The following is a 24,325-nucleotide window of genomic DNA, read 5'->3' on the forward strand; positions in this document are numbered from 1 at the left end:
TCAATTTCTTAACTGTTGATTGGACTGTTTAGATTTTGCGGGTCTTCATGATCAGGCTGAGAAGGCTATATATTTCTAAGAACTTGTCCATTTCTTGTACGTTATTGAATTTGGAAGCATATAGTCCTTTATAGTAATACTTAGATAAAACTTTGTATTTCCGTGGTAACTTCTCCTTTTGCATTTCTGTTTCTGTTTAATTGTATCTGTTCTCTTTTTATCTTCATAAGTCTAGCGAAGCGTTTGTCAATTTTATTAATCTTTTCAAAGAGTCAGCTCTTTATTGCATGAATTTTTCTATTGTCTTTTTGTTCTCTATTTGATTTAGTTCTGATCTGGGTTGTTTTTATTTAAGGATTTTATTGGGGAATTGGGGGAGGATACAGTGTTGGGGAATCAGGGAAGGGGAACAGACAAGTTGCTGTCCTTTTGTTCTTCAGTCTTGTTGTGGAGGATGTCACTTCACTGGCCCAAGTTGGTATTGTGATCATTGCACTCTTCCCGGGTGAGGCAGATCGGTCGCCGGCCATTGGACGGCTGCTCACGGTGGCTCATGGCAGCCCAGTTCCAGGTCGAGCTGTTGTTCACCATCTTAGCTGTAGAAGACAGCGTCACTGGACCATGTGGGATCTGAACTGGCTGTCCTGCTGCTCAGAGTTCGCACTCCCAAGCCAACTCTTAGCCAACAAGCCACTTGGCCGGCCCATCGGCTATGGTTTTTATTATTTCCTTCCTTCTGCTACTTTGGATTTCATGTGTACTTTTTTTTCCTCATTCTTTTAAAGTGTAGCATGAGGTTGTTTATCTGGGATTTTTTCTTCTTTCTTGAGATAGGAGTGTAATGGTATAAATTTCCCTCTTATTACTGCTTTACTGCATCCCAATAATTTTGATAGGATGTATTTGCATTCTCATTTGTTTGTATGTATCTCTTGATCTCTCCTCTTATTTCTTCTGTAACCCAGTTGTTCTTTAAGATCATGTTGTTTAATATCCACATATTTGTGGTTTTTCCTGCTCTTTTTGCAGTTGATACCCAATTTTAAAAGCTTGTTATGATCATAGAATATGCTTGGTATGATTTCAGTCTTCTTAAAATTTCTGAGGCTAGTTTTTTGTCCCAATATGTGGTCTATCCTTGAGAATGTTCATGTACGCTCAAAAAGAATGTATAGTCTGGTCTCGAATGGTGTGCTCTATAAATGTTCATTATTTCCCTCTTGTCTAATGTGTCATGTAGAGCAGATAGTTCCTTATTTATTTTCTGCTTGGATGATCTACCCATAGCTGTCAATGATGTATTTGGGTCCCCTAGCACAATAGTATTTTGGTCAGTTTCTCCCTTTAGTTCTGTTACTAGTTGCTTTGTATATTTCGGTGCTCCCTGATTGGGGTCATAAATATTGATGACTGTTAAGTCTTGTTGTATTGTCCCCTTTATCATTATGAAATGTTCATCTGTGTCTCTTGTTACCTTTTCTATCCTGAAGTCTGTTTCCTTTGATATAAGTATGGTTTCACCTGCCTGGCCCTGAATACCTCTTGCTAGGAGTGTCAATTTCCACCCTTTCACTTTGAGTCTATATTTGTCCTTGTAGCTGAGATGCATGTCTTGGAGGCAGCATATGGTTAGGTTTTATTTTTTTAACCCAATCTCCTTCTCTGTGCCTTTTTATTGGTGAATTCAGTCCATTTACATTTAGGGTGATTAGTGATTTGTGAGGATAGCCTTTCATTCTCTTGTTTTCTGGTAGGACAGTGTCTCCATTGTTTCTTTGCCTTTTTGTTGTTGTCTGTTATTTCAGTGTGATGGTATTCTATGATTTTTCCCCTCTGCTGCTGCTTCTACTTTTTTTTATAGTGGATTTTTTTTTCAACTTTTGGGGAACAATGTGTTTTTTCGGGCACCAATGTGTTTTTTCCAAAACCCATCAGCTCCAACTCAAGTTGTTGTCCTTCAATGTTAGTTTTGGAGGGCACAGCTAAGCTCCAAGCCCAGTCTCTGTTTTCATTCTAGCTGTGGGGGATGCAGCCTACCATCCCATGTGGGAGACGAGCCAACATACTATTAAGAGCAACTGCTCAGTGCTGGCTGAGTGGCTCAGTTGGTTACGAGTTAGCTTAAGAACACGAGCTCTCAGCAACAGGGCTGCCGGTTCGATTCTCACATAAACCAGTGACACTTCGTGTGAGCTGACATGCCCCTGAGCTGTCAACAGGCGGCAGGATGGCTCAGCTGGTGAGAGCACGTGCTCCTAACAACAAGACTGCCTGTTTGGTGGTGGGCTATGCCCTATCGCAACTAAGACTGAACTCGGCACTTTGAGCTGAGCTGCCATCCGGATGGCTCAGTGGATAGAGCGTGCGCTCTTAACAACAAGGCTACTGGTTTGAGTCCCGCATGGGACTCACTACGCCCACCCGCAACAAAGATTGAACACAGCACCTTGAGCTTAGAGGGCACGAGCTGCCAAAGGGCAGCCAGATGGCGACTGGCGCCCTCCACAACTATGACTGAAGAACAACTTGGGTTGTCCCCTTCCCAATTCCCCAACACTGTTCCCCTCCTCCAATTCCCCAATTTAAAAAAAAAAAAAAGAGCACATGCTTTAACCAACTGAGCCATCCGGTCGCCCCACCTCAGCCCAGCTGAAGTCGCCATTTTCAATATAGTTGCTAAGGGTGCAGCCCACCATCGCATGTGGGCGGGAGTCCAACCGGCAACCTTGTTGTTAAGAGCATGCGTTTGTATCAACTGAGTCATCTGGCCACTCACCAGCAGCTCAGGTGCAACTCAGCTCAAGTTGATGTCTTCAATCTAGTTGCGCAGGGGCAGTTCACTGGCCCATGTGGGAATTGAACCAGCAACCCTGTTGATCAGAGCATGTCCCCTCACCAACTGAGCCACCTAGCCGCCCCATGGAATCTTAAACTGCTATTGATCTTTGCCCAGCCCAATTTTCATGACACAGAAAGCAAAAGTCTAATTCATATGTCTCACACTTGGAACACTGTAGGGTATGTAAATTTCAAGACAGACAAGATATACTTGTTCATGAGGTACAAAGCCAGATAGCAGGTACAAAAGGTGAGACCAGCCAGGCACCTCCTCATGCACATCTGTCATCTTGTGGCCCTTACTGGGGAGCCCCAGGAGCCCTTCAGCTGCCGCGAGATTTGGGCCACCACCTCAGCTGCCTCTTTACTTATGTTATATATTTCAGTTCTGGATTCTTTGAGTGGGTACCATTAAGTTTATGTAAAAGAAAGTTTCATATTTAGAGTATTCCCTTTTCAGCATGCTTCCTTTCTCCATTCCCTTTTGCCGGTTCAAACCTTTACTTTCTCCCCTTCTATGTTTTTGTTTTCACAAATTATCCCTAATAATGCTGTGAGTTGATTTCTGAGTTGCAGTAGCAAATTGTCTTTTTCCTCTTTTTAAAATTGTTTATTATTCTTTTCTTCTTTATCCTATATGTTATGTTCAAGTGTGTAGTGTCATATTTTGTGTTGGGGTTGCCATTTCCTGCTTTTGTCTGTCTGTTGGTAATACTACTCATGGTTTTGTATTGTTTGGCTATTTTGTTTCAGGTTGAATAGCCTCCTTCAGTATTTCTTGTAATGCAGGTTAGTGTAGAAAATTCCGTGGCTTCTGTATGTCTGGAAAGGTATTTATTTTTTCTTCATATCTAAATGATATCTTTGCTGAATATATCATTCTTGGCGCATAATTTCCTTCTTTTAATAGTCTGAATATTTGGTTGCACTCAGTCCTGGCTTGTAGAGTTTCTGCTGAAAAATCTGATGATAATCTAATGGGCTTTCCTTTGTAGGTTACCATCTTCTTTTCCCAGGCTTCCTTGAGGAGTCTTTCTTTGTCATTAATTTTTTTTTTTTTTAAGATTTTATTGGGGAATTGGGGGAGGGAACAGCGTTAGGGAATCGGGGAAGGGGAACAGACAAGTTGCTGTCCTTTTGTTCTTCAGTCTGGTTGTGGAGGACGTTGCTTCACTGGCCCAAGTTGGCACCATCATTGCGCTCTTCCCGGGCGAGGCAGATCAGTCGCCGGCTTCTGGACGGCCGCTCACGGCGGCTGCTGGCCGCTCACGCTGGCTGCTGGCTACACACGGTAGCCCATGGCAACCCACTGCCACAGAGGCTGCAGCCTATGCCGTCGCTGGCGACTCATGGCAGCCCAGCTCCAGGTTGAGCTGTTGTTCAGCATCTTAGCTGTAGAGGGCAGTGTCACTGGCCCTCATATGTGGGATCCGAACCGGGGCCCTCTGGCATCCCAAGCCAGCTCTTAACCACTGCGCCACTCGGCCGGCCCTCTTTGTCATTAATTTTTGACAGCTTCAATACAATGTGCCTTGGAGAAAGCTTGTGGGGATTGAGGTAATTAGGTTTTCTATTTGCATCTTGGAATCAAGAATTTAGTTTTTTCACAAAGATGGGTAGTTTTCATCGAATATTTGTTTGATATACTCTCTGTTCCCTTCTCCCTTTCTTCTCCTTCTGGTATGCCCATTATTCTTATGTTGCTCTTTTTGATGGAGTCAGAAAGTTTTTGTCAAGTTCTTTCATTTCTTTGAACTCTCAAGTCTCTCTTCTCCCATCTGTGTCATTTCCAGATTTCTATTTTTGATGTCACTGATTCTCCATCTGTTCTGCTCCATTTCCTAAGCTGGCTATTTCATTCTTCATTTCTTTTATTGAGTTCTGAGTCTCAGAAACTCTTTTTTCAAATTTCACTCTCTTTGGTAAAATGTTCATTTTGCTCTTTGGTTGTGTTTCTGAGTTCTTTGAACTGCCTGTCTGTGTTTTCTTGTATCTTGTTGCATTTTTTCAGAACCGCGATCTTGAATTCTCTGTCATTTCAGTCACATATTCCAATGTGTTTGAGTTCATTTTCTGGAGAATTTTAATTTTCTTCCTGAGCTGCCTTGTTACCTTGGTTATTCATGGCAATTAATGAATTAGTATTTGTCTTCTTAGGCATCTACAGGAGTGGGTTCTGCAACAGGTTGATAGGAAGAGGTCTTTGTTTTGCTTTTCAGTAGGTGTTGTGGAATGTTTTATTTTCTCTCATGCTGTAGTGTTATATTTTCTCTTACACTGTTGCGGCTTCTCACACAATGGGGGGTTCTCTGAAAGGTGGGTTTCTCCTCTGTGAGCAGGTTCTCTGGGTCTCAAGGTACTACCTCTGTGGGGTACTGTTGAAAGTTTCTGAAGTCCCAAAGCTTTTCTTGCAACCAGATTCAGAGCCTGTGTTTCCAGGGCTCTGTTTACCCCTGCAGGGATCCGCCCAGTTAGGTTAAGGTGAATGAGGGGTTCATTGTGAGAGGTGGTTTTGACCTGCATATAGTTATCTTGCCTGTACAGTAACTTCCCATTTGCTGGAATTAGTTGTGCTGTGAGTCTGTGGCTGCAGGGCTGCAATACTCAGCCACCATTTCTGTAGTGTAATCCCGTGTCCATAGTATTTTTCAAAGACAAAGAGCTTTTCCTGCAAATAGATGTATTATTTTATGCATTTGAAAATATTAAATTTCAGTGACATTAAAATGTTTTCACTGTGTCACTTTTACCATGTCCATAGTTATTTTTTAAAGATGTAGATGTGTGCTTAAAATGTAAAAGTTATTTGATCAATTCCCTTTTGGCACCTTCTCGTTTGCATTATTTCTCAGTTACAAATAGTGCTATGATTAAATGTTTAGGGTTTTCTCGGTATTGTCCCTCTATGTGTCTTTCTTTTATATAAATTCCAGGTCAGAAAAACTAGATAAAATCCCAGGTTCTATCATTTACTGGATATTGGACAAATATTGTTATAAAATAAATTAATATTCTAATTAGTTTTTTGGTAGTTTTATGCATTAATTTATGAAAAACTGATAGAACAATGTGTAGTATATTAAATGTTTGAAAGGGGTTTTTCAGCCTTTTTGCTATGATGGAAGGACCTTTAATTGCAATGACAGTCTCAGTTCTAAGTCATCTATGAATTCTTCCCATCAGGTTTTACCTTTTTGATATATAAAATGTGGCCCTGGGACCCGAGGCATTAATTAGCATGAGTAGCCGGCCTTTTAGAAATGCGGAAACGCTGGCATAGGAACCTGCATTGTAATAAGATCTTGTGTTCATTGCTGTGCTCATTATAATTTGAGAAATATGCTTGAAACTCACCACAAGTTGCCTGTATGGGATACACACACTCAAAAATATATGCGCCTGTGTTGATGCTTTAATTACATATTTTATCTTCCCCAAAGTGTATTATCTAAAGGGGATTTTTACATCGATGTCTTTCGCTTTCTTCACTTAGGAAAATAGAGAATATTACCGTGTGGAAAATAATGTAATTTTCTATTTCAGGCGTTCACCAGAGTCAGAACCACTTCTCTTAACTCTGGGTTTTCATCTTTGGTCAAGTTATGAACTGTGTTCATAGCCACTTGGTAAATAAATGTGTTATTTACTGCTGGGACTGTGATATTGGGACTGTGTGGCTTTAGAATTCTCTCAGGAGGAGTAGGAATTCTCAGTGGGATTTATACATGGACTTGATATTGGAGAACTCCAAGAACCTGGTCTCCCTGCATGAGGAGAGCTTCCTTCCAGAAGTCCTACCCTTCCTGCAGGGTTCAGTTTCCTTCATTTGCACAATATCTCTTGGGAGATTCTGCTTTGCATGACTGAATCTGTGACCCTCTTTGAAGAAAGTTATTTGGGGTTCGTTGGTGTAAAATCTTCATAATTTTTTTCTTTTTTTTTTTTTTTAATTGAGGAATTGGGGAGGGGGGCCAGCCAAGTTGTTGTTCAATCTTAGTTGTAGAGGGCACCAGTCGCCATCTGGCTGCCCGTTGGGAACTTGTGGCCTCTAAGCTCAAGGTGCTGTGTTAGAATCTTAGTTGCAGATGGGCCTAGCCACTGTCTCATGCTGGTGTCAAACCTGGCAGCCTTGTTCTTAAGAGCACATGCTCTATCTACTGAGCCATCTGGGCGGCAGCTCAGCTCAAGGTGCAGAGTTCAGTCTTAGATGCAGTTGGGCATAGCCACCATCCCATGCGGGAGTTGAACTCAGCAGCCTTGTTGTTCAGAGTGCATACTCTATCCACTGAGCCATCCGGGTGTCAGCTCAGCTCAAGGTGCCGAGTTCAGTCTTAGTTGCGGGTGGGCATAGCCCACCATCCAACAGGCAGTCTTGTTAGGAGCACGTGCTCTCACCAGCTGAGCCATCCCGCCACCTGTTGACAGCTTAGGCGCAGTTCAGCTCGGGCACAGCGTCACTGGCCCTTGTGGAAATTGAACCTGTGGCCTTGTTGCTCAGAGCACTCACTATTAAGCTAATTCTTAACCAACTGAGCCACTGATCTGGCCCCCATAATGTTTTATGTTGACCTTCACGTTCCCCTTATGTGAGGTGGTCTGCATCCTTCACTTTACAGTAGTGATAATCAGAGAAATTCAGTGTTATAAAGTATTCTTGCCTGCATCTTAAATCCCAATTTCAACCCCTTATTTCTGATTCCATATTAGTTCTTTGAAGTGGAGTTCAGATCCGTAAATTAAATATGCTCACTAAACATTATAAGGGGCTGTCTAGAAACTGGGGAAAGAATTTTGTATATTCTTCTATAAAGTCCTCTCTTCTCTACTGAGCACAATGCTGGGTGGAAACTGTAGTGCTCCCAGCAAGAGTCATGTTTGTTTGCTTTTTTTGTTTTTTCTAATAAACAGGTGTCATTGTCTCAAATCCAGACCTTGTCATGTTTTTGGAGCAAAGAAAAAACCCTAAAAAAGGACGATAGAGCACACACTAGCCTTTCACCCAGGTAGGTGGGAATAAACAAAGCAGAGGACACAGATGAGAGGTCCAAAGGTCAAGTAGGAAGCTCACCTTAAGGTGAGTTTTGGGAAGATCTGCCTCAATGAAAATGATTTTGAGAAACCCAGGATTTTTCTCTTGTTGTCACAGAGGAGTCTATCCTGTCCTCCTCTAATCATGCTCCTACATTCTCGATGCCTCTCCTTCTGCTCCAGGGACTTTCCAGCACATTCCCAGTGTGAGCCAAAGGCCTCCCCATGGCCAGTGATGGGTTTCATTATCTTTCTGTTGCTCACTGTCTTTCCATTGCTTTTGGTGTCCTGAGAATATCTGTGCACATCTGGAGTTCCTACATGGAAGCCAAAATGTGAGTGTCCTTTCCCAAATCTTTGGATGCCCTTGCCAGCTAGAGATACCTAAAAATTTGATATAAGCTAGCAAATGTGGGCTACACTGACTTCTCCTATCAAATCCTATGCACAGTAGGCCCCTCCCTTCATCCATGGAGTCTTCCCCAGACCAGACCCTGCAATCAGTCCACAGAAATGTCCCTGGGGTCTTCCCAGTGTTTAACCCCAGTCTCATGGTAGAATATCCTGGGCTTCTCCATGAAGATACTATTGATGCTGGGCCCTGCCACAGACTGGCAGTCTCTGGGGTGGGATACAGGAGATGGTAGCTTAAAACCACATGGGATGCCATGAGGAACTCAAGGCTGAGAATGACTTTGCTAACCATAGCTCCTCAAATTTTCATGCACTTAAAATTATGTCCTCCCATTTGGTAGACTGTTTTCATTCATGTGATAGTGTCCTTTAATGCACAAAGTATTAATTTAGATCAAGACCAATTTATCTTCCTTCATGTTTCTCTCATTTGCTACTGGTGTCATACTTAAAAATCCACTGTCAAATCCAAGGTCATGAAGATTTAACCTTACATTTTCATCTAAGAGTTTTATAGTTTTACCTGTTTCATTAAGCTTCTACATAGCTCCAATGTCTTGCCTCAATTATAACCATTTTTATGTCAAACACCTGCTGAATGAAAGTCCCTAAATGAACACCAGGGTTTTTGTGAGATGGATGTGCAGTGCATGAGGAACGTTTGCTGTTAGATTATCATGTTCATTACATGTTTTATTTATTTATTTATTTATTTTTAAAGATTTTTATTGGGGAATTGGGGGTATGGGAACAGTGCTGGGGAATTGGAGGAAGGGGAACAGACAAGTTGCTGTCGTTTTGTTCTTCAGTCTAGTTGTGGAGGACGTTGCTTCACTGCCCCAAGTTGGCACCATCATTGTGCTCTTCCCTGGCGAGGCAGATCAGTCGCCGGCTTCTGGACGGCTGCTCACTGCAGCTGCTGGCCGCTCACGCTGGCTGCTGGCTACATACGGTAGCCCATGGCAACCCACTGCCACAGGGGCTGCAGCCTACGCCGTCGCTGGTGACTCCCAGCAGCCCAGCTCCAGGTTGAGCTCTTGTTCAGCTTCGTAGCTGTAGAGGGCAGTGTCACTGGCCCTCATATGTGGGATCCGAACCGGGGCCCTCTGGCATCCCAAGCCAGTTCTTAACCATCGCGCCACTCGGCCGGCCCTTCATTACATGTTTTAGAGCTAATTATGGAGTGATATCAGAAGAATGGTGGCATGACAGGTCCCCTTGATTTCTCCCATGAAGTTACAACAAGTTGAATATCTATAATTCAACAAAGGAATCCCTGTGCAATACACAAATGCATCTGAGAGAACCGAGTGCTGAAACATCTGAAGGTGAGTGAACTGGGCAAAAGGAAGGAAGAGACAGGTGCTTCAGATGCAGCCCGGTCCTCAGTGCAGGTCTCAGGAGAGAGGAGGAATCAGGCTGCAGAGGCAGTCTGTAGTCCTGATCATTTCTACCTGAGTGTTCAGCATTTAATAATGTCTGAACCCAGTAATCAGAGCAGAGTTTTAATACAGAAGTGTGATACCTGTTTCCTAACAGCTGTTGTTGCCAGGCAGAAAACAAAGCCATGGGGGTCTGGCTGCCTTTCCCCCACCTTCCCAGAGCCAGCAGCAGCCCCCAGAAGAAACTGTTTTAGTGAGTGTCATGTTACAAAGCAAATATCTACATCCATGAGATCTGAGGAGCAGACCAAAACTGCAGCTAATCCCAGTGATGGGTGGAGATACATAGGTAAGGCAGCTGACATCTGGCAGCTGACCATTACTGCGAGGAAGCCAAAGCCACAAACACTCCAGGGTCTCCTTCCAGCACACCCTCCCCTACCCCTCATGGCGAATGCCAGTGCAGGCACCTGCTACACCTCAGGTAATGCAGCACAGCTTCTGGCTGCAGGGGAAGCAATGGGATTTCAGGAACACAAATCCCATTGCCCACCACATTGCCCATTGGGTTGCTGCCTTCATACTGAGGCGACCTGGTCACAGAGGAGAGGCCACCCAGCAGAGATCCTAGAAGCCGGAGGACTGCAAGATTAAATAAAACCTTTTGCTCAGGGCCGGCCGAGTGGCGCGTTGGTTAAGAGCTGGCTTGGGATGCCAGAGGGCCCCAGTTTGGATCCCACATATGAGGGCCAGTGACACTGCCCTCCACAAAAAAAAAAAAAACACAAAACCTTTTGCTCGTACACCACATACTGGAAAACAAAAGAAAGAACTCTTATCAACTTGCTGCAGAGGTCGCTCCAATGAATGTCGACGTAAATAATCCATCAAATACCATGAACAACCAAGGTAACAATGCAGCTCTGATAGAAAATGAAGAATCTCAAGAAAATGAAGACATGGATATATATAATTTAAATGACAGTCTTTACGTTGCAGTTAGAAAAAGTGAGATACAAGAAAACTCAGGCAGGTCAATGAACTCAGAAATAAAATCAATGAAGAAAAGGAATACTTTATGAAAGAGATTGAAATTTTAGAAAAGAACCAAATAGAAATTCTGGAGCTGAAGAACTCAATAAAGAAGATGAAAAATGAAATATGCAGTTTATGAAACAGAGCTGACCAGATGGAGGAAAGAATTAGTGATTTCAAACATAAAAATCTAGACATGATTCACAGGAAGAAGAGACCCGAGAGAAAAAAAAATGAACGAACACTACTAGAACTATCTGACTGTATCATAAAAAGCAATGTAAGAATAAGAATTATACCAGAAGAAGAAGAGAGGGAAAAGGGTAAAGAGGGCCTATTTAAACAAATAGTGAGAACTTACGAAACCTATGAAAAGAACTTGATCTTCAAACTCAAGAAGGAAACAGGACAGCAAGTTATCACAATTCAAAAGTGCATTCTCCAAGGCACATTACATTTAAACTGTAAAAATTAATGACAAAAATAATTTTCCAGGCAGCCAAGATAATGGTGATGGAACCTATAAAGGAATTCCTATGCGAATATCATCAGATTTTTTGGCAGAAACTCTACTACATCGGAAGACAGTGGACTCAAATAGACAAACTATTAACAGAAAAATTACTGGCCAAGAATAATACCCAGCAAAGCTGTACTTATATTAATACATAAATAACTAATAAAGAACTTTCCAGGCATACCAAAGCTGAGGTAATATTCTACCACAGACCTACATTACAGGAAGTACTGAATTGGGCTATTCTACCTTAAACGAAGAGACAAAAGGATGCAAAATTATGAGTAAGATGAATAACAAGCAGGAAATTGCAACTGCTCTTCAGAATTGGGCACTATACACTTAAATAAAATGTAAAGATTACAAAAGGTAAAAACATTTTTAAAAAGACTAAAAAACAATAGCGACTGCAACATCAAAATGAATTCACAGCATGAATAGAGATAAATTGTGACAATAAAACCATAAAAGGAGAAGGGGTAAATGTTTGAATTTACAAAAGGGAATGGAGATAAGATACATGCAGAAAAGAACAACTATTATATATAGATATCTATATCTATATCTATCTAGCTATTAATCTATATTTATCTATGTAAATAGATACATAAATATCTATGTAGATATATAGATATTGATATAGATGTAAATATGAAACTTTCTTTTACATAAACTTAATGGTAACCATACAAATAAAACATGCAGAACTTAAACAAATAACATTGAAACAAGGAAACAGGAAAAAAAATCATAAAATAAGACCAAACTAAAAACAATGGAAAGAAACACAAGGGCAAGGAAAAATGGAGACACTGAGCTACCAGGAAAACAAAGACAAAATGGCTATCGGAAATCCTCATATATCAATAATCACTCTACATGTAAATGAACTGAACTCACCAATTAAAAGGCACAGGGTAGCAGATTGAATGCAAAAACAAAGCCCAATCACATGTTACCTTCAAGAGCTCTAAGGACATCTTAGCTCTAAGGACAAATATAGGCTCACATGAAGGGATGGATAATGATACTCTAAGCAAATGGTATCCATAGGAAATCAGGTGTATCCATACATATGTCTGATCAAATAGCTTCAAGGTAAAAAAAGGAAACGAGACAAAGATGGGCATTTCATAATAATAAAGGGGACAGTACATGAAGAAGACATAACAGTTGTCACGATACTCGTGTGTTTCCAATCATGGAACACAAAATATGCAAAGCAACTTCTAACAGAACTAAAGGGAGAAACTTAAACACATCATTGACATCTATGGATACATTATCTAAAGAAAAAATCGATAAAGAAATATCTGCCTTCAATGACACATCAGACCAGTGGACCTAACCTGCATTTACAGAGCCATTCATCCCAGAACACCAGGCTATACATTCTTCTCAAGTTCACATGAAACATTCTCAAAGATAGACCATTGTTGGGACACTAAACAAGCCTCAACAAATTTAAGAAGATTGATATCATACCAACCATATTCTCTGACCACAGTGTGTCGAAATTGGAGATAAACTGCAAAACAAAAACAGGAAAAACAAAAAATATCTGAAGATTAAACAACATGCTATGAAAGAATGACTTCATCAAAGAAGAAATAAAAGGACAAATCAAAATACACAAAGAAACAAATGAAAAGTCAAATAGAACATATGAAAACTTGGGGGATACTTTAAAAGCAGTAATAAGGGGAAATTTATATAATTACAGGCCTATCTGAAAAACAAGAAAAATCCGAAATAAACAACATTACATCTTAAAGAACTAGAACAAATGAAGCCCAAAGTCCGCAAAAGGAAGGAAATAGTAAAAATTATAGTAGAATTACAGGAAATAGAGGTCAGAAATACAACAGAAAAGATTAATGCAAGCAAGGGCTTGTTCTCTGAAAGGATTAACAAAATTGACAACCCCCTGGCTAGATGCAATAAGGTAAAAAAAAAAAATCAGAAATGAAATCAGTGAAGTTATGACAGATACACAGAAATACAAAGGATCAGAGAAGATACCATGAAAGACCATATGCCACCAAATTCAATAACCTAGAAGGAACAGACAAGTACTTAGAAATATATAACTTCCCTAGACTGAATCACAAAGACTGGAAATGTTTAACTAGACTGATCAACAGCAAGGAAATTGAAACAATCATTCAAAACCTTTCCAAAGCCAAAAGTGCAGAACCAGATGGCTTCACTAGTGAAGTCTAGAAAACACTGAAAGATGATTTAGTACCTCTCCTTTTGAAACACTTCAAAAAAATTCAAGAGGCAATATTTCCTATGTCATTTTATAAGGCCAGCATTACTCTGATACAAAACCCTGGCAAGGATAACACACACACAAAAAAAACTACAGACAAATATCTCTGATGAATATAGATGCAAAAATTCTAAACAAAATCTTGCAAATCAAGTACAGCAATACATTAAAAAATTACACCTCACAACCAAGTGAGGTTCATTCCAGTGGTGCAAGAATGGTTGAACATATGCAAATTGAATAATGTGATACTCCATATACACAAAATAAAGGATAAAAATCATATGATTATGTGCATACATGCAGAAAAATTATTTGACAACATACAGCATGCATTTATGATTAAAACACTTAATAAAATCAGTACAGTAGGAAAATTCCTCATCATAGTAAAGGCCTTATACAACAAACCCTCAGCTAATGTCATACTTTATGCTGAAAAACTGAAAGCTTTTCCTCTAAGATCACTCACAAAACAATGAAGCCCTCTTTTACTACTGTTACTCAACATAGTATTGGAAGTCCTGATGAGAGTAATCTGGCAAGAGAAAGAAAGAAAAAACCTCCAAATTGAAGATGAAGAAGTCAAATTGTTACTTTTTTTGTAGATGACATGTTTCTTTATACAGAAAACCCTTCAGACTCCAACAAAAACCATTATAAAAAATAAATATAGTATACTTGCAAGATACAAAAATCCATCCCATTCCTATATACTGACAGTAAAATGTCTGGAAAAAAAATGAAAAAAATCAAATCCTTTTTCAATTGCAATAGAAAGAATAAAATACCTAGGAATAAACTCGACAAAGAATGTGAAGGATATATACACTGAAAATTACAAGACATGAAGAGAAATTGAACAAGACAAAAAGAGTTGGAATGATATTCCATGTTCATGATTGAAAATCTCAGTGGCAATTTTAAAAGGAATAGAATAAAAAAAATCATCAGATTTGTATGGAATCACAAAAGACCCCAAATAGCGAAAGCAATCCTGAGAAAAAAGATCAAGGCTGGGGTGTCACACTCCATGATATCAAAGTATACTACAAAGTGAGAATGATCAAAACAGCATGGTATTGGCAGAAAAACACACAAAAGACCAATGGAACAGAATTGAGATCCCAAAAATAAACTCACATATGTATGGGCAAATAATTTTGCACAAAGGCACCAAAAGCATACAATGGAAAAAAGAAAGCCTCTTCAATAAATGGTGCTGAGAAAATTGGGAAGCCATGTTAGAAAGCATGAAACCTGACTGCTATCTGTCACAATACACGAAAACCCCAAATGGAATAAAGACCAAAATAAAAGACCTGAAACTATAAATTGCATGGAAGAAAAGATAAGTAATAAACTTATGGAGCTTGGGTTTAGAGAGGACTTGATGAATTTGATCTCAAATGCAAGGGAATTAAAAGCAAATATAAGTGACTGGGACTATATCAATCTAAATAGCTTCTGCACAGCAGAGGAAGCCATCAACCAAAGAGGTAACCAAGTGAATGGGAGATGTTTGCCAACTACACCTCCAATAAGAGACTAATATCTAAAATATATTAAAAACCTCCTACAAGTACCAAACAATCCAACTAAAAATGGGCAGAAGACCTGAACAGACAATTCTCCCATGAAGATATACAAATGGCCACCAGATATATGAAAATATGCTCAACTTTACTAGCCATTGGGAAAATGCAAAACAAAACCACAATGAGATACCACCTTGTCACGTCCTGCGTGGCCAGGGCAGTGGGAAACGAGAGGGGCGGCGCAGAGTTAAACAACCCAAGAGACAGAGATGAGGCTAAAGCGGGACCAGGGGGCATCAGCCTCGTGGACTGAGCCCCAAATCTGGTCATCGCATGGCTTTTATTGAGAAAATTTCAAGGAAGTGAAACTGAATTACTCAAAGATCCATGTGTCACGTGCCTTAAGGCTGTTTTCCGTTAACCAGCTCCCACTGTATTCCAACATGTACGATGCCTTCATACAGCCTGCACAACCCCCAGGACAGTGTTACTGTACCGTGTGCTATTCAATTAAGGGAGATGACCGATATCATTCCACCTGGTCTTGGTCGTTCTGAGACACTTCCTCAGGACCTCTTGGGTCAGGGGTTAGTGGGGGGGGGGGGCGGTCGTGAATGTAGCTGTAAGGCAACACCACCTAACACTTCTTTTTTTTCTTTTAGCTGAGCCATCCTGCTACTTGTTGGCAGCTCAGTGCCAGCACAGCTTGGGCCTATGTGGGAATCAAACCAGCAATATTGTTGCTCAGAGCTCGCACTCTTGAGCTCTTAAACAGATAACCCACTAGGCTGGCCCTACAATTTTTTTATATATATAAACATAAATTTTATTTGGGAACGGTGTGTTTTTCCAGGACAAGTCAAGTCATTGTTTTAAGTCTAGTTGTGGATGGCACAGCTCAGCTGCCCGTGTGGGACTCGAACCAGCAACCTTGGTGTTATGAGCACTGCACTCTAACCAACTGAGCCAATGGCTGCCTCCACCTTACACTTTTTAGAATTGCTATTATCGACAAGTACAATAATAACAAGTGTTGGAGAGGTTGTGGAGAAAATGGAATCCTCCTATACTGCTGAGGGAGATGTAAATTGTACAGCCACTATGGAAAACAGTTTGGAGGTTCCTCAAAAAAATTCAGAATAGAATTATCATATGACCCAGCAATCCCTCTTCTGGGGATCTATACCCCAAATTTAAAACAATTATCTATAATGACCCATGTACCCCTATGTTCACTGCAGCGTTATTCACAGTGGCCAAGACATGGAAACAACTGCAATGTCCTTCAGGAGATGACTGGCTAAAGATGTGGTACATATATAAAATGCAGTAAGAAAAGGTGAGATACTGCCATTTTCAAGAACAGTGATGGTTCTGGAGATTCTCATGCTAAGCAAACTAAGGCAGAAAAGGTCAAGAAGCATCTCATTTCAGTCATGTGGGATATAAACTGAAAGAAACAAACAAAAAAGATGAACAAAAAAACAAAAAGTCATAGACAGAGACAAGAGTTTAGTGGTTTCCAGAGGGTAAAGGGGTAGGGAGGAGGTAGAAGAGGGTAAATTGTGTCAAATTGTGTGATGGAAGATTTGACTTTGGGTGGTGATCACAGAATGCAAAATACAGATGACGTATTATGTGATTAGACACTTGAAACCTATATAAGTTTATTAACCAGTGTCATGCCTGTAAATTTAATGAAAATAAAACTAATTATGTTTTATCCCTTAGAACTATTATCCCTTTAGAACTATCCCTTAGATCTAAAACTGAAGTTCCCACTCTGTTATAAATGATTCCTATTTTTTAGTCAAAAAGACACTGATTCAGTTTAACTTCAAATGCCTTTACAAAATCAGGGAAAGCCAGTTTTCACTATCAGTCTTCTTTTCCAGAGTTTCTTGGGCATTTGTTCACATTGATATATGAGTACATATGTAGTCTCTTTAATCCTGGTTTATAGGGCTGAAAGGGCACCAGATGGGGCCCCTAAACAATCCTTACTCACCAAGGTTGCTGACAGCACAGTCTACTCCCTGTCTCTAATCCATGCCTGAGTACACATCCCTTCAGAGGATGATCACCTCAAAGCAGCCTCTTCCCAAGTTCTATGTCACTACCTCATGAGCCCAAACTCTTGAGCGAGCTCTTAACCAACTGAGCCACTCGGCCGGCCCTTATACTCTTAATAATTTTTAACTTGAAATATACAAGTTAATATATCTTATCTGCTGTGGAAATTTTGGAGATAGTGCTGGCAGGATTTTGGATCAACCAGATCATAACTGTACATGCTACAAAAATTTTGAAAAGTTTATTTCCCATAAAGGGCATTCCTCTGGTTTCCTTCGAACTGATATAAGTTTCTGAAACTTTTAAAGTGTTTTTTCCTAACATTTTACTGGTTTTATTATTATTATTATTATTATTATTATTTTTTAAGATTTTATTGGGGAATTGGGGGAGGGGAACAGCGTTGGAGAATCGGGGAAGGGGAACAGACAAGTTGCTGTCCTTTTGGTTTTCAGTCTAGTTGTGAAGGACATCCTTCAGTGGCCCATGTTGATATTATCATTGCACTCTTCCCAAATGATACAGATCAGTCGCCAGTCATTGGACAGCCGCTCATAGCAGCTCTCGGCAGCTCACACCGGCTACCCAGCCGCTCACGCTGGCTGCCTGCTACTCACAGTAGCTTATGGCAGTCCACTGCAGCAGGGGCTGCAGCCTACGCCGTCGCTGGCAACTCACAGCAGCCCAGCTCCAGGTCGAGCTGTTGTTCACCATCTTGGCTGTAGACTGCGCAGCGTCACTGGCCCTAATGTGGGATCCGAACCACGGCCCTGTTGTTCAGAGCTGGCATCCCAAGCCAGCTCTTAAACAATGCGCCACTTGGCCGGCCCTGGTTTTATTATTTTAATGAAATGCTTGGACTCAAATAAATTGACACTTTGGAAGAGAAATTGCTATTGGTCCAGAAAACAAACAACCGTCCCTCTCTTTGCCCAGGCTCCCGGGGCTGAGCTCACTTCCCCTGAGCTCTGCTGTTGCACACAGACTGACTTGCCATTTCTCTAGATGAAATCTTGCACATGTAGCAAGAAGAGAAACCATACTTCATGGCAGATGGTAACTGCCAGATATTGCCCTAAAAATTATTGAGGGTAGAAAAGAAGTTGTTGGATATTCGATAAATTTAGTGTTCTTTATTTAGAGTTCATGTTACAGAGAATATACCTCGCTCCTCAAGACCCTTAGAAATATTGCAAAATTAATTATTCTTTAGATGAAAAGAAATACTAATGTCTTGCCAAGACTATATATTGTACAGGCTTTGTAATCCACACCTGGAAGAACTTTCAGAAATAGAAAACAAACAAACAAAAAAAGAGGTAAAATATATTACAATTTTAAAATAAAAAATAAATTTTCTAATTGTTCTCCTGGAACATATAATGAATTTGAAATTACATTATATTTAGGTATTATTGACCTAAGTATATTATGATGTGAGCACAAGTTTTCTCAAAGGTGTTTGTAGGTAATATATTTCAACTGTGGAATACAATAGATACCGTATAAGTGCAATTCATAACAAATTTTCAAAAAGTTACTTCTTTTTTTAAAGCAATACTTAGTGACCTTAAATTATCACATGGTTATTCCTTCACGTCTGATATCCCAGGTCTCCTGTTGAGACAGCATAGGGACTTGGTTGGGTTAGCCATCAAAAAAATGCCAGATGGGGCAGGCTGAGTGGCGGGATGGTTAAGAACTGGCTTGGGATGCCAGCGGGCCCCGGTTCGGATCCCACATATGAGGGCCAGTGACACTGCCCGCTACAGCTAAGATGCTGAATAACAGCTCAACCTGGAGCTGGGCTGCCGTGAGTCGCCGGCCACAGCAGGTGGGTTGCCATGGACTACTGTGTGTAGCCAGCAGCCAGCGTGAGCGGCCAGCAGCCACAATGAGTGGCTGTCCAGAGGCCGGGGACTGATCTGCCTTGCCCAGGAAGAGTGCAATAATGGTGCCAACTTGGGCCAGTGAAGCAACGTCCTCCACAACTAGATTGAAGAACAAAATGACAGCAACTTGTCTGTTCCCCTTCCCCCAACTCCCCAGGGCTGTTCCCATTCCCCCAATTCCCCAATAAAAATCTTAAAAAAAAAAAAAAGCCAGATGACCAGGAGCAACACGGGATATGCTGACCAGAAGAATGCCACCACCCCAACACCCCTGAAACAAAAATGCATAAGTTGCTGATTGTTTTCTCCTTTCCAAACTTTTACTTCCATACAGATTTCTAACCACTGTTCTGCATGTGCAGTTATTGAAGGTTTGACCACTCTACCACTTTCCTGGGGTGGAGATACTGACTTCTGCACAATCTTGCCCCCAGAGGGGAGGAGTGAAGATGGTTACCAGGCAACATAGCCGGTTAAGGAAACCCGCGTTTTTCAAAAACCTCATTGTTTTCAACGAGCCCACCTTTCCCTACAAGCCCGCTTTGTTCCCAGCTTATAAAAGCAGCCAGGCAGAGCCAGCTCCCGAGTCAGTTCTGAGGACATTTCTTTGTGCTGCCAACTTTGTGCTTAAGCATAAAATTAATAAAATGTGTCTGGAAAATTTTCTTGGGTTTCTCCTGGATTTCTGTCTTGGGAAACCCAAGAACCCCAATGTCGGTAACACTCTCCGTATGAAAATTTCTGGAACTGAGCCATGTTGAGTCTTGGCCTCCTTGGTGAATCAGGAAGACAAGGAAAGGCTGTTCTGTTGGTGTCAGTATGAAATTGCCTGTTCTACTCAGGGAGAGCTTTGTATTTCACATTCTAGTCCGTAATCCCTACAGACAACTGCAGTTCTAGCTAATGAAAGTGCTTATATTAACTCTAACTGTAGAAAGCTTCCTGGATCCCCTCCCCTCCCCACATCTACCCCCTCACCGAGATGCTAGTTTCCTCTGAGTTGCTTTAGCCTTAGTAGCAGTACTTGCGTGCAACCAGCAGGGAAAAACAGCTTTTGACATAAACCGTTTTCAACTTGTTAAGAGGAAAACATCTTAGTTTCCAACCCAAGTGACTCATAGAACTCTAAGCATTTACCTTAAAATGTTACACGTAGTAACTTAAAATGGGCAGGCAGCAATTTTGTTGCAGCGAACGCTAAAGACACAGGAGGATTTCTAAACCAGGAAAAGAAACCTTCGTTGCTAAGCGCCGGGAAGTCCAGGCACTGCCCCAGCCACCCCTTCACCCCTCTCTCTTTTCCCTTCCTTGGGGTACACGCCCAGACCTGGTAACTCACCAGCGGTGCCCCCTGCAGCACAAGACCCCCTCCTGGCCCCGCCCTCACGCAGGTTTTCTCCTGCTTCCTCCCTGTCATCGCGCATGCGCAGCCTTTTAACCCCTACAGCCCCCTTCCATCGGGCTCCGCCCAAGCTTTGTTCCCACTTCTCTGGCCTTTGGGTCTGCGGCCATTTCTTAACAGACTGTGAAGCGGATAGCTGACAGTGGTGGTCACTCTACCGATGTGAGTTTCCGTCTTTGTAGTCTAAAGCTGTGTTTCACAACCCCCCATCTTCATATATGGGTCTGGACTCACTATGGACCTTGAAGTACCCGCTACAGGCCTTCCCCTCTGTAAATTGAAGCTTCGCCCTGGGAGCCGGGGCGCTTCCCTTGGGGATTGAAGTCCTCCGAGGCTGCTCCCTGCCCGCCGGCTTTTCTGTCTTCTGACCACGTAGACTCCCTTTTCGCGTTGTTTTCCGTCTTAAATCTTTACTCACCTCTCCACCCGACCGCGCCATTCAAGTATTCCGTGAGGTGTATTTGTAACCGTATGTGAACTTCATGTCTTTTGCATGTATTCTGCTTTAATCCAAGCTCGCTTTGTTTATCCTGGTAGAACTCAACTCACTTGCGTTCCTTCCCCAGAGCCTCCTGCCTGCTCCTATATTGTATGTGCGCTCCTTCTAATCGTTAAGACCTTAGGACATTGGGTTCTGGTTAACAACAAATTCACTTAAGTATGAACCTTGAGGCCTATCAACCCTGACTAGGATATAATAACTAAACCTCAAACGATGAGTAAGGGTTTAATACAACAAAGGTAACAACTTGGCCTCACTTATGTTTCAGCTCTGGATTTATGAAAGCTGACCGGCCCCAAGAACCGCATCCCCTGGAAACTAGAGGACACAATGCATGACTGACACCAGGACCTGAAGCCATGATCACTTGCTCCCTGCCTTAGGCATGAGGCCCCAGATGCCAGCCTCAGCTCTCATAGCAACCATGATTAATTATTTTTTTAACTTATATTAACCTCTTGGGTACCAATTTATTTGAAAAAAAATTTGCATATAGAACAGATTTAGTGTTTTGGTACTTGGAGTAATATGTAAAAGCAGTAGATTTTATGTAAAAATGCATTTATTTCTAAAAAAATCTGACATACATAGTATTGAGATGACTTCAGGTAATTAGAATCACAAAACAAAAATAAATAAATAAACAAACACAAAACTAAAACAAATTCAAGGTATAACAAAAAGCAAATTACTAATAATTATGAAGACTATGGTATTTTTCAACGCAAGTAGGTAAATGCAGTGGCACTTGGCATTGTTTGTACTGCCAGGTAGTCTCTTTCGTAATTTTATGTTTATAACAAACATGGCACCTTTTTGTAGGGTGTTGCTTGGGCTTAGTTGATGGAATATTCTCAGGAAAGTGTGCCCAATTTTTCACCTGCAAACAAAAAGGTGTATTGCTATTTGAAGAACGTCCACGACAGTTATAATTTGGCAATGACACTTACTCCAATAGTTGTTCAGCAATAGCTAGACGAAAGCAAACAATGCCTGTTTCGGTTGTGCAGTTGATTTTACAATATAAAACGTGCACTATAAAAGACTGTCTATTAGATAAAAAAGCATTTATTTATATCCCTTTACACATTTTCTCATAACAGGGAAGCATGCTACCATTTGATCCTGTTTATCAACGCCCCCCCATACCTTTATTATACTCAAGCACACATGCTGGTTTATAATATTTTTGATATCGCCACCTTGCTTATTTCTCTTTTTGCCTGTGTCTGTCAAGTCAGCATTTGACTGTTTCATTCTAAGTATGTGAGCGTCTTTTTTATCTTTCCATCTCAGCAAATAAACTGTGACTGGATAAAGTTTTGACTTTTCCCTTTTTCAACTTAAATGAACAAGAATGTACATGTTAAACATTGTCTTAAATTGAAAGATGAGTTAGACTTGTCATCTTGCACTTAGGCAAAGCAATAGCATGATGAGTCTCAGTTGTCAAATGTGCCGAAGGGGCAAATATAATGTAATCGCTAGAGGCTATCAGTGAGCCAGGTTTTTGAGAGCAGTAGCTCACTTCTGTCTCTGGACTAGGCACCAACTCCTTAAATAAACCTTTACTTTCTTTGCTGCAAACTCCTACTTGTGTCTTTTTGGCTTGGATCTGCCAGGCAAGCACTGTATCATAAACTTGAAATTTGCTGAAAGATAAGTCTTATGTGTTCTCACCACATGGACATAAAGAATAGTAATTGTGAGTTGATGGATGTGTTAATTAAACTGATTGTGATAATCATTTCAGAGTGTATATGTATTTCAAATGATCCAGATTGTGCTCCTTTAATACAAGCAATTTGTATTTGTCAATTTTGCCTCAAACAAGCTGGAGAATAAGCAGAGTGGAATTGTGCTGGGCTTGCCTCCTCTGGGTGGTGGTGAATCCCCCTTCACATTAGATTGCTGAGGTGTTTTGCAATTCGATCGTTTGTGTCCTTTGACAAGAAGTCTTATTCATGCATTTGACTTGGGCCCAGTCTCAATGATATTTAAAGTGCTTCAGGTGATTCTAATGTGTATCCATCATTGAGCAGCAAGGCTCTGTCTGGGTCCTCCATTTCTAGGGGCTGAGATCTGGGGTGAGGGTGAGGGTAAGGAGGCTCTGCTCTGCTTGGGGTTTGATCAGGGCCAGGTGTGTGACCTGAAGGTGAGTGACGGTCAGCCGAGGTCCCCACTGCTGCAGACATGTAAAAGTGTCACCAGGAGGGTAGCGTGATATGATGAAAGGGATTGGAAATCTCACTTGTTGGTGTCTGAGTAGGAGTTTCCTGTCCCTGAATAATGCCACATGTGGCAGGGTCAGCAGGCACCGTCTTTTCCACATGGTGAGGTCTCTCCTGTGTGTGTAGCTGTGGCACAGGAAGGGGGTATGTGTTATGAACAGCATGTAGTCAACTTTCCTGGTTGACTTCTAAAGACTTGTTGCCTGGGAAGACTGAGTGGCATGTTAGTTAAGAGTTGGCTTGGAAGCCGGCCGAGTGTCTCAGTTGGTTAAGAGTTGGCTTAAAAGCGCAAGCTCTGAGCAACAGGGCCACCGGTTCAATGCCCACATGGGCCTGTGATGCGGCGCCCGGGCTGAGCTGTCGCTGAGCTGCCAACACGTGCCAGGATGGGTCAGCCGATGTAACTACAAGATTGCCTGTTCAATGGTGGGCCACAACTAAGACTGAACTTGGCACCTTGAGCTGAGCTGCCTCCCAGATGGCTCAGTGGATAGAGTGTGTGCTCTTTAACAACAAGGCTGCTGGTTCGACTCCCGCATGGAATGGTGGCTACACCCACCTGCAACTAAGATTGAGCTCGGCACTTTGAGCTTAGAGGCCACAGGCTGCCAACGGGAAGCCAGATGGCGACTGGTGCCCTCCACAACGAAGACTGAAGAACAACAACTTGGCTGGTCCCCTTCCCTAACTCCTCAACACTGTTCCCCTCCCCCAATTCCCCAATAAAATCTATAAAAAAAAAAGAAAGAAAAAAAGATTTGGCTTTAGACGCTAGCTCTGAGCAACAGGGCTTCAGTTCGGATCCCACATGCAGGCCAGTGACACTGCACCCTCTACACCTAAGATGGTGAACAACAGCTCAACCTGGAGCTGGGCTGCCCTGAGTCGCTGGCGCCGGTGTAGGCTGCAGTGGGGCTGCCCGGCAGCTGGCGTGCGTTTTCGTGAGCTAGCGTGAGCTGCCGTGAGCAGCCATCCAGTGCTGGCGAGTGACTGCCTCACCTAAAAAGAGCGCAATGATAATACCAATATGGGTTAGTGGAGTGACATCCTCCACAATTAGACTGAAGAACAAAAGGACAGCAACTTGTCTGTTCCCCTCTTTGATTCCCCATCGCAGTTCCCGTCCCCCAACTCCCCAATAAAATCTTAAAAAAAACAAAACAAAAAAAACCTTGCCTGAGATTCAGCCCAGAAGAGA

At 41.7% G+C, this 24,325-nt stretch overlaps 1 long non-coding RNA gene across 1 annotated transcript; it reads left to right on the forward strand.

The window, feature by feature from the left end:
* The first annotated feature begins 20,445 nt into the window (after window positions 1-20,445).
* On the forward strand, window positions 20,446-22,479 carry LOC109372486 (uncharacterized). The gene is made up of 2 exons (XR_002122052.1): window positions 20,446-20,556; window positions 21,165-22,479. It is a non-coding gene; the product is annotated as an uncharacterized LOC109372486 (long non-coding RNA).
* Window positions 22,480-24,325: the final 1,846 nt, after the last annotated feature.

This window comes from Hipposideros armiger, unplaced genomic scaffold (assembly GCF_001890085.2).
Source record: "Hipposideros armiger isolate ML-2016 unplaced genomic scaffold, ASM189008v1 scaffold_639, whole genome shotgun sequence".
In the NCBI taxonomy this organism is placed as follows: Eukaryota; Metazoa; Chordata; class Mammalia; order Chiroptera; family Hipposideridae; genus Hipposideros; species Hipposideros armiger.